The sequence below is a fragment of the Aegilops tauschii genome, chromosome 1 (assembly GCF_002575655.3).
Source record: "Aegilops tauschii subsp. strangulata cultivar AL8/78 chromosome 1, Aet v6.0, whole genome shotgun sequence".
NCBI lineage: Eukaryota > Viridiplantae > Streptophyta > Magnoliopsida > Poales > Poaceae > Aegilops > Aegilops tauschii.
Window position 1 is genome coordinate 159,528,671 of NC_053035.3, and position 18,206 is coordinate 159,546,876.

The 18,206-nt window shown below is 54.5% G+C and overlaps 2 long non-coding RNA genes across 2 annotated transcripts in view; both read right to left on the minus strand.

Moving 5' to 3' along the window:
• Positions 1 to 202: 202 nt before the first annotated feature.
• The window catches only part of LOC109787239 (uncharacterized), a 72,055-nt gene continuing 54,051 nt past the window's right edge, over positions 203 to 18,206 (minus strand). Inside the window, exon 5 of the long non-coding RNA XR_012204429.1 lies at positions 203 to 1,406. This is a non-coding gene — a long non-coding RNA (uncharacterized lncRNA). The remainder of the gene's footprint in view (positions 1,407 to 18,206) is intronic.
• Positions 1,530 to 9,020, minus strand: LOC120971716 (uncharacterized). Its single transcript, XR_012204430.1, has 2 exons — positions 8,744 to 9,020; positions 1,530 to 1,860 (listed from the first exon to the last, which is right to left on the minus strand). It is a non-coding gene; the product is annotated as an uncharacterized lncRNA (long non-coding RNA).

The window sequence follows — 18,206 nt, forward strand, 5'->3', positions numbered from 1 at the left end:
TTGCAATTTGTTTCCCGTCAACTACTCCCAGAAATCACGTTAGATCTACATTATTTTGGCAATAACCGCCTCCTTAGTTGCTTCATCGTACGTACTTTGAAATCTGCACTGAAGTACGAGAAACCGGTGCATCTGATGCATGTTGTTCGCTAGTATTCTTGACATGTAAGCACATAGTACAATATATGGAAACACGTTATAGCACTTGAGAAATTCATTTTGCATCTATTTCATAGCAAATTTGCTTCCATATCAACATGAGATTGTTTATCTGGTGAAAATTTTGTCTAGATCAACCATTTATTTTGTTTATACATAAGATATTGTTTGCTTCGAATTGACCATGGAACTGTCTCCAGTGTAACAATAAAATGCTTCCAACAATACCCACACACACACACACACACACACACACACACATATATATATATATATACCCTACCAGGTGCTATCGGAACCCTTGGTTGGCATCAAGATCCGAACTTATGTATGGATAAGGTTCTGAACTGTTGCATTATTGGAGATCACATTTACAGAAGAGGAAAGCATGTGGAGGGGGGGGGGGGGGGGGGTGTCTTTCTGGGCTGTTGACCGAAATGGCAAGCTAGGTTCTGAAAATGGCAGACTTATAACTGGAATTGGGGCAGCTGCTTTCCAGCAATGGTCAGCTACCATGCTCTATTTTGGGAAGAGCTATTGTCTAGGTTTTGTTGCTTTGCTGGCTCTCAAAGGTTCCATACATTTCGTAGTTTTTGTCTCAAAGGTTCGGCACCTTTTTGCTTCTCCTGCAAGCTGCTGCATTGGTTCCGGCTGTCCCTGTTGTCAGCATGTTATTTGTTCTGGTGTTGAAAAACACGAGTCATTGGGGAACTTGCAAACTATGCTAGCCACTGCCCGCTATGCATCCGAAAGGGCCATCTAATTCACGGAAAACAAAATTGTTCGTGGTCAAGATGGCCATTTATTTGGTTGCAGTGCCAGCCCGTAGCCATTACTGCACCCCTTAAGTTAGACTGCTTGAAACGCGAATACATACCGCTGCACCCTTTCCTCGGAATTGAACAAGCTGCATTCTGTACGATGGCAGGGCTGGGTGATGGAAAAGGTACCATTGGAGGATCATCCAGCATTATTTCTGAGGTTGAAGATCATTTTGGAGAGGGCATCATGCTGCCCTGTGATGTTCTGTTGCTGGACGAGGCGATGTTGTCCAGTGCAGCGACGTTCAGGTAAAGATCAACTTTATCTTTGGCATTTAGGCTCGACTTCGTACTAAACTGATGGATTTATGCAACATCTTGATCTCCCTAACAACCTTGTTCCTTTGACGGTAAAACAAATAACAATGCTCGCTCCTTGAACGCAATATGGAGGTGTGCTGAGTCTCCATGGGATGCCAACCAACACTGTAAGAAAAACATATACCATAAGCTTGCTCAGTTCAGTTCAAAATTGAAACTTTAAATATATAACGATGCCATTTCTTTATGAAGGGACGTTTCGTTGGTGTGATGCAAAATCGACATGAATTGGACAACGAAATTCTGTTTTTTTTTTAACATAGACGCTAGCTGCGTCCGGCTTTAACTTAATAAAGCCACCAGGCAGAATCCACACATAGAGTCTTACAAGCCAAATAAAGACAGTCAAACGAGCACATGGCTCAAGATATAGCTAAGGAGATCGCAGCCACAAGTTCGATATCACAAATGCGAAACATCAAGGCTAAAGCTAGCAAAACGAGGAGGTTCATGGTGCAGCCATCATCCCTTGCCGCGCCTTCATCATGGTTGTCTTGATCAGCTCCATAGTCTCTTTCATGCGCTCGATGTCACGCTTCTTCCCCAGCGGTGCCCATACCTGAAGGAAAATATGGCATTTGAAGATAATATCAGCGGGGTGGGCCGGGAACTTGTGTTCAATCGTAATTTTGTTTCGAACCGTCCAGAGGGACCAAAGTAGCGCCCCGACGCATCTCCACACAATCCTAGCATTGGCCCCTCTTTGCGCCGTTAAGATAGACAACATGTCGTGGCTAGATTGTGGGTTCCAATTTTGATTGAAGGCGTCTCTCACCGCACTCCACGCAAATCTAGCGAGCACACAACCAAAGAACACGTGGTTCGCGTTTTCCCCTAAACCGCAAGTGGTGCACGTGCCGTCCGCCGGCCCATTTCGTTTGGCAACGTTGTCCGACGTACGTAAGCGGTTGCGAAACATTTGCCATAGGAAAATCTTGATTTTGAGAGGAATGTCAGCCTTCCATAGCCCCCTCGCTATATCTAACGTAGTACCCTCAGATAGCTTGTCATATAGGGACTTGATCGTAAATCTCTTAGAAGCGGTCAACTTCCACGAGATCGTGTCCGCCCCATTACTACGGGTCAGCCCTCCCAAGTTAGCCGACAAAGCGTCCCAGCTAGCGGCCTCCCTAGTCTCTAGATTCCTAATGAAAGAGATGGCTGGAGGTTGGACGCGCAAAGCATCGGCCACCATGATGTTGGTGTCCGTTGCCAATTGGTACAGTTCCGGATGAGATTGCCATAACGGCTCCTGACCCCACCAGTGGTCGAGCCAGAAGCGTGTGGACTTGCCGTTGTTTACCCGGAACTGCGCACCTACTGAAAACGCCGGTCGAACCGCTTGGATCCCGTTCCAAAAGGCCGAGCCGTTGATTTTAGCCTTGAACAAATTCCCCTCCGGAAAATATTTAGCTCGGAGGATGTCTGCCCAGAGCCCCGACTCGTTTTGGGCAAGACGCCACCACCACTTAGTTAGCAGGGCCACATTCATGAGTTTAGAATTCGTAATACCTAGGCCGCCAAATTTTTTTGGCCTACACGCCGCTGCCCATTTCACTAAGTGGTACTTGCGCTTGGTCCCGGCTCCTTCCCAAAAGAACCAGGAACGAGGAGTATCGAGTCTTGTGTGAACCCCATCCGCTAGTAGGAACATCCCCATTGTGAATATAGGAAGGGACGATAAGCTCGAGTTGGTTAGGATGAGCCTCGCCGCCGAGGACATAAACCTACCCCTCCAAGGGCTCACTCTGTTAGCGACCTTCCCATACAGCGGTTCCCATTCCGCTATGGTAAGTTTCTTGGTCGATATCGGGAGGCCCAAGTATTTAATCGGAAAGCTCCCTAGCTTGCAATTAAGTAGATTCGCAACCCGCGAGCTAGCTAGATCATCCATCCCAATGGTGATCACTTCGCTCTTCAGAAAGTTGATCTTAAGCCCTGATAAGATCTCGAACGCAAGCAGAAGTAGCTTGGTGGTAGCTATGCTGTGGTCATCGGGTTCGAATAAGAGCATCGTATCGTCTGCGTATTGCAGATGCGTGACCCCACCCGGAATCAGATGAGCTACGAGCCCTTTAATGTGTCCCGCTGCCCTTGCTTTATTAATCATGGCCGCTAGGGCATCCGCAACAAAGTTAAAGATGAGCGGGGAGCTTGGGTCTCCCTGACGGAGACCACGCTTGTTACGAAAGAACTTGCCCGTTGTGCCGTTGATATTGACCGCCGTGTGCCCACTACACACGAGGTGCATGATGCGATGTACGAATCCTGCCTCAAAACCTTTTTTGAGGAGGACTTCTCGCACGAACTCCCAGTTAACGCGATCGTACGCTTTCTCGAAATCTAATTTGAGTAGCACTCCCTGTGCCTTGGTCCTTTTCAACTCGTGAACGATCTCTTGTAGCGCAATTGGTCCCTCGAGGATGTTGCGGTGTTTGAGGAAACCCGTTTGACTAGAGCTAATCACTCGTTGAGCGACCGGAGCCAAGCGCGAGGCATACGCTTTCGCACAAATTTTGAACGGTACGTTGATCAAGGTAATGGGTCTAAAAAGCTTAATGTTATCCGCCCCTTTCACCTTAGGAATAAGGCTAATGGCTCCATAGTTCAACCGGGAAAGGTCCACCGTGCCTAAAGCGAAGCCGTTGACAATATCGTAAAACAAGTGCTTAAGGCAGGGCCAAAACTGCTTAAAGAACTCCACCGGCCACCCGTCCGACCCAGGCGCCGTGCTCGTTTTCATGCCGTGTAAGGCCTGGTCTATTTCCTCAGGAAGGAAAGCAAGGGCTAACCTATCATTCTCTTCCTGCGAGACACGCTCCGCGGTATCCCACAAATCACCGCGCAGGCGTAAAGGTTTTTCAACGGCCGTCCCCAAAAGGCCTATGAAAAACTCGTAGATATGAGCCATGATTTGGTCCTGCGCCAACAGGACACCTTGGTCTGATTGGAGATGCAGAATGGTGCATTTCCTTTTCCTCCCGTTCGCATAGGCATGGAAATATCCTGTGTTTGCGTCTCCTTTCGTGACCCATTTGACTCCGCCCCTGCGTCGCCAATATTCCTCTTCCGCGCGCAAAATCGCCGTTACTTGATTTTCTAATGCGTACCTATGCGCCCACTCGGCCTCCGAGAAGGGCCGGCGATCTGCCTCCATATCTAACAACGCAATAGACTAAACTATGCGCGCGCGCTCTTTCTTGGACTCACTACCGTGGTTGGCGCCCCACCCTCGCAGGAAGGCACGCAGCTTGCCAGCAGCCGCGACCCAGCTCTCTGCTGGGCCGCGTTGGGGCCCCAGATGAGAACAAATCGCGCCCCAACGCTCTACCACCATCTGGGCAAATCCCTCTGCTTCGAACCACGCCGTTTCGAAGTAGAACCTAGGGCTACGGTGGATGAGCTCCTCCCCTGAGGAAAATATGAGCGGAACGTGGTCTGATCCGATGCGCGTCTCCGCCACGAGGGAGCACATGGGGAACAGTACCTCCCATTCCGGTGTAAAGAAGACCCTATCCAGCACGCTACGGACCGGCTGCATTTGCTTGTTAGTCCAGGTATATCTGGCACCAGTCCGTGCTGCTTCCCGCAATGCTGTTGCCGCAATGGCATTATTGAATAAGGACACCCTCGTCCAGTCAATATTAGCATTATTCTTATCCACCCCCGAGCGAATTAAGTTAAAGTCGCCCCCTACCACCACAAGGAGGTTGATTGCCCTTTTGGCCCCAACCAGGTTGGTCAGTTCTAACAGGAACGCTGGCGATCTGGAGTGGTCGGCCGACCCATAGACACAAACGACCACCCACGACAAACCAGAAACACGATGTTTAATAGTAGCAGATAAAAGGAAAACACCAACATCCCAATGCAGAACATCACATACATCCTTATTACAACCCAACAGAATGCCACCAGAATGACCGACAGAGGGAACCCAATGCCAAACAAAACGTTGTAGAGGATCATAAGCAAGCAATTCTCTGAAGGTAAAATCAGATTTAATCGTCTCTTGTAGCGCAACCACGTCAATATGTTCTTTGGCCATGTATTCTCTAAGCTGCGTGCGCCGACCACTGTGGCCACAACCACGGATATTCCAGAACATGTATCGCATCTAAATCACCCTGTTACGTAGGCGCACACCTCGAGAGGTCACCGCCTTCGCCACTCTCTTCCTAGCCGTCACTCGGCCATTAGAAGGAAGGACACCAGCTTCCCTAGCTGTCACCTCGTCGGGCACTCTCTCGTCACCAGCCTCTACTGGCACAATGGCTAACACGTTGTTGCTAGCACAGCGCACGGCAGCGGCCGCCAGCGCAGCCTGCGCCTCTTCCCTAGCGTGCACAAGTGGTATAATTTCGGACTGCGACCCTCGGGTCTCCACCCCACAGTCATCTAGAATGCTCACCAGGTGTTCATCCGAGAAGGCATTAAGAATGCGGAAAGATGGCAAGGGGTTACCTGCGGCGTCCATGTTCTTGTCGGCGATGCGGAGTTTGGCGCTCTCCAAGGAAGAGAGATCGCCGAGCTTGGCCTTGGCCCGAACGCTAGGGGCGCGCTGCACCACCGGGATCGCCTTGGTGCGCCTGGCCTTGTTGTTAGTCCCCGTCGTCCCTAGCGCTGCTCCCAACTCACCACCAAGGTCAGAATTCTCCACCTCCGTCACCACCGTCGCCTGCTTGTTCGCCGGTTTCCTCCCTGCCGTTTTCTTAGGTTGCCTGTCCCCGCTGTTGGAACCCCGACGCGGAGCAGGCGTAAGGTCAGCAGGCTCGATCACCACGCACCCAGAGTCCGCCCCCACGGCCACTGGAGAGGAAGAGGTTGGAAGAGAGGCAGCAGAGGAGACCCCGCCCGCGCCAGTCAGAGTCGCCGCCACCTGGGGCGGGGCAAGGTTGGTCCCGTACTCGTTGAAGGAGAGCTCCAGCGACCTGGCTAGCGGGGGCCCGCTCATCGCTGTGTCCTGAGTCGCCACCCCCATGGCACCAATCTCAGCCGACAGCGCACCCAACTTGTCCCAAGTTTTCGTGTCAATGGACGTGTCCTGGATGCTGTCGTCTTGATCCTCTCCCCTGTCTTGCATCTTGGTATCCTGGTTCTCCGCACCACGAGGGCCGCCCTCGCACCCTTGCGGTTCCTTGCCTGGTTCGGCCCTGCCGTGTTTTCCATGCCCAGCGTCCGAGCGCCCGGATTCGCGTCCTTGTCAGGAGGGTTGGCAGGGCCTGCTCCCAGCACGGCCCGCTCACCACCCCTTTTGGGAAGGGACTCGCGCTCCACCTTGATTTGGTATCCCTCGTGGTTGAACCACACCTCGACGACACCATTCAGCTTCTCCGGGGCTTTGCAAGCAAGCTTCATCCGAACAAGCCCGAACCTGAGAAAGTTCATCGACCACAATTGGCCGGCCCAGCATCCGGAACCCCTCCCTGATGCGATCTTCACGCCTATGTTTCTTTGGGATGCCATGGAGCCACACCCAAGTCTCCGGCATCACCATGGGCTGGACCTCCTCGTGTAACATGTCGCGCACCCGCGCAGTGATGTCATTGATGGACAGAAACAACTTACCACTAGACTTCGCCATGTGTAACAGATCTGCAGAAGGAAAGACCACCACGAAGTCGTCATCACCCAGTTGTGTTACCTGCCAATCCCAGTCTCCAGTCACCATGTGCTTCAGTTCTTGTTTGAGGATCCGAAGATTCAGCTTTCCCGGCTCCGCAGATAAGATGGCCGCGTTCTTGATGCGAGCATCGATGGGGGCTTCGGTCTCGTCCGCGTCCTCGAACTCTAGGCAGAAAAATCCTTCCCCAGATATGGCGCTTCCCATGATCTGAAGGTGAAGCTGCCGGCCCCTCGTCGGACAGTGAGCGGACGTGTGCCCTTCTTCCTTGCAGAGCACACAAAGGGGCAAGAACTTGCACTGGGATTGGAAGTGGCCGGGGCGCCCGCACTTGAAGCACTCCACGTCCGGTGCCACCTCCATTGGGATGGGTTCCTCCGCCGTACCCTTAGGTGCAGAGGGCAGCGCCACCGCCAGTGGATCTGCACGCGGCTTCTTGGCCATTGTGTCCCCGTGGCCCCCACCACAGTTGGGGTGCGGCTCATGCTTCCTCTCAAGCTCTCGTCGCCGCTGCTGAACCTTCTTTTTCTTCTTGCGCTCCTGCTGCTAGATCCACCACGGGGGAGGAGGACCCCAATCCCCCTCACGCCCGCCCTGGTCGCGAGATCCGCCTCGCTCTTCTCTGGCTTCGCGGCCACCCGAACGCTCGCGCATCACTCGCTTCGCCTTGTCACGTAGTTCCCGCTCCCTACGCCGTTCCGCCTCCGGATCTGACACCTCCATCGGCCGCTTGTCCGCACGCCTATCTCCCATCACCACCGCCGCGAAAGAATGGAGAAGGGGGGGAGGATGGGGGCAGATCTGGATCGTGCGGGCGGAGTGAGCAAGGCGCCGCACCTCGCGAGTGGTGGCTGGAAACCCTAAACGGGGATCCAGGCAACCCCTCCTCACCCACTTATATCCAGTGGTCGGGCCAGTGCCGGGCCGCGGCGCGTTGGGCCGTTGGGTTACCTGAGGTCGCGGGTCCGAGGTCGTCTCCAGTCCTAATCCCACTGGAGGGTCGGAGAACGCCCCAGCCTGTCCCCCCAGCCCAGGCCCAGAACCCTCATCCAGCCCCGCGCCCGACGCCAGCCCAGGAAGGGCCCCCACCAACGGCCCATCCGGCCCAACCCTAGGGCCCGGTGCCGAGCGCATCGTCTCCGGACCGCACGGCGCCCCCGCCGCCTCCGCCACCGCCGCCACAGGGGGCGCCGGCAGGCACGGCCAGTCCTCCCTGGACAGCTCCGTCTGCTCCACCATCAGGCTCGCCGCCGCCTTGGCTCGAATACACGTCGCCGCCCCCGACGAACCGCCAGCACCCGAGCCCGAGCTGTACTCCCGCGACGGCAGCCAGATGCGTGAGGCCATGGATCTGGAGCCACGGCCGCCCGGCGCGAAGCGTCTCCCACGCCCCGAGCGCGAAGCTACACCGCTCTGCTTCGCTGCCAAAGCCACAAAATCTCCAATCGACGGCCCTGCCGGCACCGCGCGCAGGCCCCGCTCCGGATCCAGCTCCCCGCCTTCGTCCTCCTCTTCCGAGTCCTCCGCCGCCAGCGCCCAGAAGCGGTTGTGGCGACCGCCGACCCCCGCTGCAGGTGAGCCGGCGCGGCCCTCCCGGCCGCTCACCTATAGTACGCTCGCGTTGCGCCGGACCACAGACCAGCCCTCCGTCCCCGCCACGGCTGGCTGCCACACCGCAGCAGGCGCGTCGCCCAAGCTGTCGCCCAAGCTCGTAACCATTTTTGTTGGGGTTCAGATCAGAAGACTAGTCCACTGATCTGCAAATCAAGCAAGGGCTACGGCCATGGATGTGTTGAGATGAACAGGATTTTATCCATACCTGTATGTTCTTCGAGCTCGAGCGCTGCGCACTGTTGAAGGAGCTCGAGTCGACTGGGTTCCGGCCGGTCGGCAGCCTTGCGTCGTCGATCGAGATTGGTGAGGCTCCGGGAGAAAGGGGATTCGGCTTGGCTTCGGGGGGAGAATGTGAGCTGTTGAGGAGAGACTGCTCAGTGCAGGGATGTAATAACGCTCTCTCACTCTGGTAGCAGCATGTTCCCCGGCCGCCCACCCAACCGCCCACCGGAGGATTCCCGGGCGTGATTGGACGGGTGGTGTAATGCTGGACTGGCTCCCTTCTGGTGTGCACGAACACGATGGCGAATAGAATACGAGCTCGCCACCGCCCAGAAGGTGGACTACCTCCAAGTTTTGCGCCAACGAAATTCTGTTTGACTTCGATGACGGTACAGGCAGGATTCAGGGCAGGATATGGTATTATTTTTAACTAATATTTTTTGTGTTAAAAGAAGGACCTTCCTTGGTCTGAACTAATCCACAAATCGCTGCTTTCAGGACGGTGGAGTCGGAGTTCATGCGTTCGGTGAGCACTGCTAAGTAATGTCTTTGGCTGTCTGCTGTTTTGTTCTTGCTATTATGATCGTTGTCACATTTACAGGATGTGATGTTCAATTTTCCCAAACGGGGAAATGGTGACTATGTTGTTCTGAATGGGGGTATCAGGGGTCGTACTCTTGACATGCACATACGCGTATACTCCGTAAGGTACGTTTGTTTTTGTAAGCTGTGACCACTTAGACAGTAATTCGCTCAAAATGTCGTTCATTCAGCTGCTCGTTTGATGTTCGTTCCTGCGATGCAATACGGAGGTGCTCTGTCCCTCCATGGGGTGCCAGTCAGTACAGTAAGAAAGTTACAGTATGAGGCAGCTCCCGCGACTAGGCAGCTAGGGTTCCCCCTCCTCTCCTCCCTCGACCGCCGGCCCTCCCGCCGCCGCCGGCCGCCGGCCTCGCGCCCCGCCTCCGTCCCCTTCAGCCCTCCCCCTTTCCCCGTCCAGATCCGCCTCACGCCGCCTCCCCGGGAGGTGGCCGGGGCGGAGCTCGAGCTCCTCACCCGCGGGCCCCCTCCTCCCCCGTCTTCCCCCGCCGCCGCCGGTGGTCGCCCCCGGCGCTGGCCCGGGTGGTACCGGCGGCGGTGGGCCTTCTTGTCCCCGCGCGCGCGTGCTCCCTTTCCGGGGCAGGGAGGCGGCGGCAGTGCAGCCCTGCTTGGCTGCGGTCCGGCGGCAGGCGTGGTGTCGGCGGCGCTCCTTGGCAGCGGGGCAGCGTGGTGGTGCTGGGTGGCCGACGTCGCGACCCCGGTCCAGATCTGGTGTAACACCCCGGATGTAACTTTCCATATTTGTAATTCCAACTCTTCATTTTCGGCTATGTGTTATGATATTCCCTCCGTGTTGGGTTTTGTCTTTCGTTTTGCAATTTGTTCATGTCATGCATCTCATATCATGTTATCATGCGCATCTCATTTGCATACGTGTTCGTCTCATGCATCCGAGCATTTTCCCCGTTGTCCGTTTTGCAATCCGACACTCCCACATGCACCGGCGCACCCCTCTTGTCTCTTTTCGTGAGCGGGTGTTAAACGTTCTCGGAATGGACCGAGGTTTGCCAAGTGACCTTGGTATACCACCGGTAGACCACCTGTCAAGTTTCGTTCCATTTGGAGCTCGTTTGATGCTCCAACGGTTAACCGAGTAACCGCAAAGGCCTTTTGTGTGTTGCAGCCAAACCCCCTCCAAACAGCCCAATAACACATCTAAGTCTCCTCCATGCTCTCGGTCGTTCGATCACGATCGTGTGGGCGAAAACCGCACTCCATTTGGAGTCTCCTAGCTCCCCTAGCTATAAATATGTCCTCCTCATCCAAATCCGGGTCCAAACCCTAGTCTTCCCTTCCTCCGCGCGCCGGACACGTCCGCCCGGCGCCGGACGAATCGCCGCGCCACATGGCTCCGTGCCGCCCCCGCCGCCGAAGCCCGTCGGGCCCGTCCACCGGCCCCTGCGGCCCGTACGTCTTCGCGCCTCCTCCCGCGCGCGCCTCCGCCCCGCGCGGCTCCCCGCCACCGCCGCCGTTCCCGCTCCTCGCCGTCTCGTCGCCGGCCGCGCGTGTGGCCGCCGCCGCCCGCATCGTCGCCGGTGCCGCCGTCCTCGCCCGTCCCCGCCGATCTCGCCGCCGGTGCCGCCTCCCCCGACCTCGCCGGCAACGAGCTCCGGTTGTCCTTCCTCGATCTCCGGCGAGCCGCCCCGCCTCGGCATCCATGCCAAGAACCCTAGATCTGAGAGAGCTTGATCCCGATTTTCCTCTTAAGTCTTTTCTTCTGTCATTTTATGTTGCCCTGTTGATCGCACCATAACTCATTGCATACTGCTTCGTTTTGCGTGCATGATATATCGAAATATTCATCATGAAATGATCTTCATTTTGTTCCATTGTTGTTGAGGATATAGACCTTAGAGTCACCCGCCAGGAGGGGCCGGGTTACTCGTAGGGTCGTTGCCAGAAGCCCGGAGCCAAGTTTCAAGATAATGGGCCAGAGATGGGCTGAGACCCAGATATGGCTTAAAGCCCGTAGTTATCATCATTGTTATAGTAGACTTGTAGTGTAAGGCAAGTATTGTTTAGAGTCCGAGCCGGACGCTCTTATGAGCCGGCCGGGACTCTAAGGGCTGCTGGGCGTCAGCCTCCCTATATAAAGGGAGGACCCGGCAGCGGCTTAAGGGGCAACAACAACCTCATCGAGAACCGGGCATAGCTGTTTAGCTCCCTGGCGATCGTAACCCTAATCAATAACACCTCGAACTGGACGTAAGCTTTTACCTTCACCGTAAGGGGCTGAACCAGTATAAACCTCGTGTTCCTTGTCCCGCATAACCCCTTCAAGCTTCCTAGTTGCGATGGCTCCACGACTAAGTCCTAGCTTAAGGACATCTGCCGTGACAATTCCACGACAGTTGGCGCCCACCGTGGGGCTAGCGCACGGTGGATTTGAGTTCTTGAAGGGCAGCTTCGAAGGGCTCAAGGGATACGCCGTAGGCCGGATGACCAAGAGTCGTCGCGGCAAGCTCTACATCGACGACAAGGACTGGGGCCCCGACGCCGGCTCAATTGAGTACGGGTACCGGGTCCCCTTTGGCGCAATTCATGTCTTCATTGGCAAGGTTGGTGAGCCGGGCCCCGAGCCGGATCTCTGCGCCGATCTCGTCGAAACGGCTCAGCGCGCACGACCCGCTCGGGCCCGGCCTGCCTTAAGGCGCGCTTTTGTGGGATGTATCCATGGAGGGGCCTCTGATCCTTCCGGGTCTCGTGATGAGGCGGCGGCCGGCTCTGACGGCGGGTCGGCCACCGATGAATCAAACTCGTTGTACCAACTCCAAGATAGCAGGCTCATGGGTTGTTCCGATGGCGACAGTATTCCGGACCTTTTTGAGCCGCCAAGTCAGGTTGGAGTTTTTATGGCCGGTGTGCAGCCTATTCAGAACCCCGCTGCTGGAGCGGGAAACCCGGTGCCTTCTCCGGCCCAGGTGCTGATGGATCTCACGGACAAGATGACGGCCCTGTTAACCGCCACGGTCGACCCGGCGGATCAAGCTCAGCATGATGCGGAGGTGGCGCAGTTAAAATTAGATCTGATAAAGGCTAAAGAGGATCTCGCAGCGGAAGGAATTAGGCTGGCTGCGGAGCGGGCGGCCCTCGATGCCCGGACTCAGCTAATTCAGGCGCAGTCCGTCCAACTAACGATGGACCAGAACGCGGCCAACGAGGTTATGAGAAGGAGGCATCAGAAGGCCCAGTCTCGACTCCCGCCGGTCTACGATCCGCGCAATCTCTTTAACACGCCGGGTGCAGGGTCTAGTAACCCGCCAGGAGTCATTGCGCCCGGGTCTGGACCCCTTATTCAGCCACGAATGATGGGGCCTCCCCAGGTGCCCCCTGCCCCGCCTCAGTATGTGCCAATACCCCCGGGTCATTATGATAACCCGCTAGAGAACATGGTGGCTGCAGCAGCACGACTGGCGGCTCTCCCAGTTGACGGCGATTCTCCGGCGGCCATCGAAACCCGCCGGGTCAGGGAACTCCTGCAGACGGCGCTAGCACAGCAAGAGGCATACTCCTACAGCCGGGACAGGATCCACTCAACCCCTCGTCCAGGCCAGAGCCCGAGTTACAGCCGGCACATGGTCTCAGCGACCGGCTCAAGTAATGTCCGACGCCACGACCCGCCCCCTGGTCATGGTCCGGCTCATAATGGAGCCTTCTACGCAACAACTCAAGCACGGCAAGAGGCGGAGCAGGCGCCTCAATTGACGGCCTATCAGACCCCCCGGCTTATCCGACGACGTCCGTTGATGTGGGAATTTCTACCAGGACTGGGGGAGTCCCTTGTTTGGTACCAGCCATCCGTAATGAACGTCTACCTAAGGATTTCAAGGGCCCTAGGAAGGTGCCTAACTATACAGCAGACTTACAGCCTGCAGCCTGGATTGAGAGTTATGAGATGGCTATGGAATTGCTGGAGGTCAGTGAGGCGGCCATGGCCAAATATTTCACCATGATGTTAGATGGAACTGCCCGCACATGGTTGAAAGGATTACCGCCGAACTCCATTGGGTCTTGGGCTGAGCTGAAGGCCCGGTTCATTCAAAACTTGAAAGATACCTGCAGGCAGTCTATGTCAATTGTGGATTTGACTAACTGTAAGCAGCAGGAGGGTGAGTCCATGACCCATTGGGTTCGCCGGGTCAAGGAGATCATACATTCATCAGATAAGATGGATGCTGGCTCTGCAGTCTTAATGTTGGAACAGAACTGTCGCTTTGTGCCTCTTAAGATGAAGCTTGGGCGGCTCAAGCGCGACTGCACCGACATGGGTACCCTAATGGCGGCTCTTGTCAAGTACGCCGATTCCGATGGTACCAAGGATCCCCCTTCAGATGATGAAAGGGCAGGGAAGGGAAAGAAGAATGGCAACGGCAAGGGTCCTCCGTTTAACCCGGGGTACCAAGGAGGAGGCAAGCGTAAGGCCGATGGCAACCTAGAGTTTGTGGCCAACACCAACTCTCAAGGTAATAACCAGCGGCGCAAGGGGAGGCCCCCTCCCCGAGGCGGCGGGTCAGGACCTTCTCTGGAGCAGCTATTGAACGAACCTTGCCCGAGACACGGCTCCAGAGAGAAGCCAGTGACTCACCTGTGGAAGGATTGTGCTATCATGAAGGCCTTTAAAAACTACAATGGACCGGATGGCGGTTCAGGCGCCGGCGGCTTAGGTGACGGCGGCTTTCATGGCCCGGGCGGTGGTTCAAATTCCGGTCCTCAGAACGGCCAAGGGGGCTTTAATCAACAGTCTGGTCAGGGTCATCAACAGCAGCAGGGGGGTTATCAGACCAACCCGAAGCAGCTTAGCGGTGGACAGTATCACGTGTTCACCACTAGCTTGTGCAAACGAGACGAGAAGCTTCACAAGAGGGCTGTTAATGCTGTTGAGCCGGCAGTTCCACGCTATTTACGGTGGTCTGAGCAGCCCATAGTGTGGAGTAGGGAGGATTACCCCCCCGGGTGGATAACCCGGGCCACCTGGCCTTAGTGGTGGCCCCTCAGGTGGGAGGTTATAAGTTCACAAAAGTACTCATGGATGGAGGCAGCAGCATCAACATCCTCTATTATAAGACGTTCCGTCGTATGGGGCTGGTCGATAAGAACCTCAGCCAGTCAAATACTATCTTCCATGGTGTGGTACCTGGTAAGTCGGCTTATCCAGTCGGCAAGATCGAATTGGAAGTGGATTTTGGTGATGAGAACAACTACAGGGCGGAGAAATTGACCTTTGAGGTGGTCAAGATACGAAGTCCATACCACGCTATATTCGGACGGCCGGCTTACGCCAAGTTCATGGCACGACCGTGTTATGTGTACTTACAGCTCAAGATGCCGGGTCACAACGGGACCATTACGGTTCACGGCAGCCGGAAAGTGGCTCTGGAGTGTGAGGAAGGTGACGCGGCTTATGCAGAGTCTGTTTGTGCCACAGAAGAGTTGAAATTTTATAAAGACAATGTTGACCCGACAGATATGACCTCTCTGAAAAAGCCAACCACAGAGAATGAACCAGAAATGAAATTTAAATCAGCTGATGGGACTAAGCTTGTTGATTTTGTTCCAGGTGACTCATCTCAGCAGTTTAGCATCAGTGCAAATCTGGACCCGAAATAGGAAAGCGCGCTCATCGAGTTCATCCGTGAGAATAGGGACATCTTCGCGTGGAAACCTTCTGACATGCCAGGTGTACCTAGAGAACTCGCTGAGCACCCTCTCAATATTGATCCAAAATTTAAACCGGTCAGACAGTTCCTTCGACAGTTTAACGAAGAGAGGCGGAAAGCTATCGGTGAAGAAGTGGCCCGGCTCTTGGCGGCTGGGTTCATTGTTGAGGTTTTTCACCCGGAGTGGTTGGCTAACCCGGTGCTCGTACTCAAGAAGAACGGCACCTGGCGGATGTGTGTGGACTACACGGACTTGAACAAGGCGTGTCCGGCTGATCCGTTTGCTCTCCCCCGTATTGATCAAATCATTGATGCTACGGCAGGTTGTGCACGCTTAAGTTTCTTGGATGCCTATTCCGGGTATCATCAGATTAAGATGGCAGTTAAGGACCAGGAGAAGACGGCGTTCATCACTCCCTTTGGAGCCTTCTGCTATGTGTCTATGCCTTTTGGACTCAAGTGTGCACAGGCGACTTACCAGCGTTGTGTGCAGAATTGTCTTCATAAACAGATCGGGCGCAATGTTCACGCCTACGTGGATGATATTGTGGTTAAATCCATTAAGGAGGAAACCCTGATAGATGATTTAAGGGAAACCTTCGATAATCTCCGGGTCTACAAGATGATGCTTAACCCAGCCAAGTGTGTTTTTGGTGTTCCGGCAGGCAAACTATTGGGCTTCTTGGTTTCTGACAGAGGCATTGAGGCTAACCCGGAGAAGATCAAGGCTATCACCTCCCTGGCTAAGCCGGCATGTATAAATGATGTTCAGCGTTTGGCGGGTCGCATCGCTGCTTTAAGCCGGTTTATAAGCCGTTTGGGTGAGAAGGCTATGCCCTTATATCAGTTAATGAAGAAAACTGACAACTTTGTCTGGAATGATGCAGCTAATACTGCTTTTGAGGATTTAAAAAAGCAACTGGCAGAGCCCCCCGTCCTTGCTGCTCCGATTGATAAGGAGCCCTTGCTACTATATGTAGCGGCAAATGCACGAGCTGTCAGCGTGGTTATTGTTGTGGAGCGCAAGGAGGCGGGTAAGGAGCATCCGGTTCAGCGGCCGGTTTATTATGTCAGCGAGGTGCTCATTGAGTCCAAGCAGCGGTACCCGCATTGGCAGAAACTCGTATACGGTGTGTTCATGGCGAGCCGGAAGCTCAAGCATTATTTTCAGGGTCATCCCATCACTGTGGTCAGTTCTGCCCCCCTTGGTGATATTATCCAGAACAGAGAGGCTACAGGGAGAATCGCTAAGTGGGCTATAGAACTTGGACCTCATGGCCTCAAATATGTGCCACGCACGGCTGTTAAATCTCAGGCTTTGGTGGATTTCATCAATGATTGGACAGAGTCTCAAGTGCCTGAACAAAAGCCGGATAACACTTATTGGACTATCCACTTTGACGGGTCCAGACAGTTGGAGGGCTCGGGGGCTGGTGTTGTATTGGCTTCCCCAAAAGGTGACAAGTTCCATTATGTGCTACGGTTGATGTTTCCTTGCACTAACAATGCGGCTGAATACGAAGCTTTGCTCCACGGTCTTCGGGTGGCTAAGGAGATGAGCTTAAGCCGGGTAAGATGCTTTGGGGACTCGGATTTGGTGGCTCAACAAGTGTCGGGCACCTGGGATTCTAAGGATCCTCTAATGGCGGCTTATCGCCGTGAGGTTGATGCCATTGCTGGGCACTTCCAGGGATACCAGGTGGAGCATATTGATCGCAGGAGGAACGAGGCGGCTGATGCTTTAAGCCGGTTAGGCTCTCAGCGAAAGCCGGTGCCGCCTAACACTTTCCTGGATGTCCTGTATAACCCTTCGGTCAAGTTGCCTACCGAGGAGGACTTGGCCATCCCTGACCCGGAGGCACGTCTGGTGGCGGCTCTTCATGTCATACCAGACTGGACAATGCCATATCTGGCTTATATAACCCGGGGAGAGTTGCCTGAGGATGAAACTCTGGCCAGGCAAGTAACCCGGTGGGCTAAGTCAATGGTTGTCATTGATGGCGAGTTGCATCATCGCAGTGTTTCAGGGGCGTTTCAGCGTTGTATCTCCCCTGAGGAAGGTCAAGAGATCTTGCGCCAGATCCATGAAGGGGATTGTGGCCATCATGCCGGTTCAAAATCTCTTGTAGCCAAGGCTTTCCGTCATGGTTTTTATTGGCTAACGGCTCACGCTGATGCGGAGGACTTGGTCAGTAAGTGTGATGGTTGCCAAAGGTTCTCACGACGGGCTCATGTGCCGGCTCAGGAGTTGAGGATGATCCCAATCACTTGGCCCTTTGCGGTCTGGGGGCTTGATATGGTTGGACCTTTTAAACGATCCAAGGATAAGAAGACCCACCTCTTGGTGGCAGTTGACAAATTCACAAAGTGGGTGGAGGCTGAGCCAGTTAGCAAGTGCGATGCAGCCACGGCGGTTCAATTTATGAAAAAGGTGATTTTCCGCTTTGGCTTTCCGCACAGCATCATAACTAACAATGGCACCAATTTATCCAAGGGCGCTATGGAAAAATTTTGTCAACGGGAGCATATCCGACTTGATGTTTCCTCAGTAGCTCATCCCCAATCCAATGGTCAAGCTGAGAGGACTAACCAGGAGATTCTGAAGGGCATCAAACCCCGGCTTTTGGTCCCTTTGCAACGGACGCCGGGTTGTTGGGTGGAGGAGTTGCCTTCCGTCTTATGGAGCATCAACACTACTCCTAACAGGTCTACTGGCTTCACGCCTTTCTTCATGGTTTACGGAGCAGAAGCAGTCCTCCCCAGCGACATCCGTCACGATTCGCCTCGTGTGGCGGCTTATGTTGAGACGGATAATGAACAAGCGCGCCAAGATGCTCTGGACTTGTTGGACGAACAACGTGATGTGGCGGTAGCCCATTCCGCGATTTACCAACAAGACCTGCGTCGTTATCATAGCCGCCGGGTCAAATCCCGGGTCTTCCAGGAAGGCGACCTTGTGCTCCGGCTCATCCAGGATCAAACTGATGCACACAAGTTATCCCCACCTTGGGAAGGGCCCTTTGTGGTCAGTAAGAACTTGCACAACGGGTCATATTATCTCATTGATATTCGGGAACATAAGGATTCGCGTAAATCTGAGGAGGAGACCCGTCGGCCATGGAATATAGCTCAACTTCGGCCTTACTACACTTGAGCTGCCGGCTCTCGTGGTGTACATATTTCAGACAT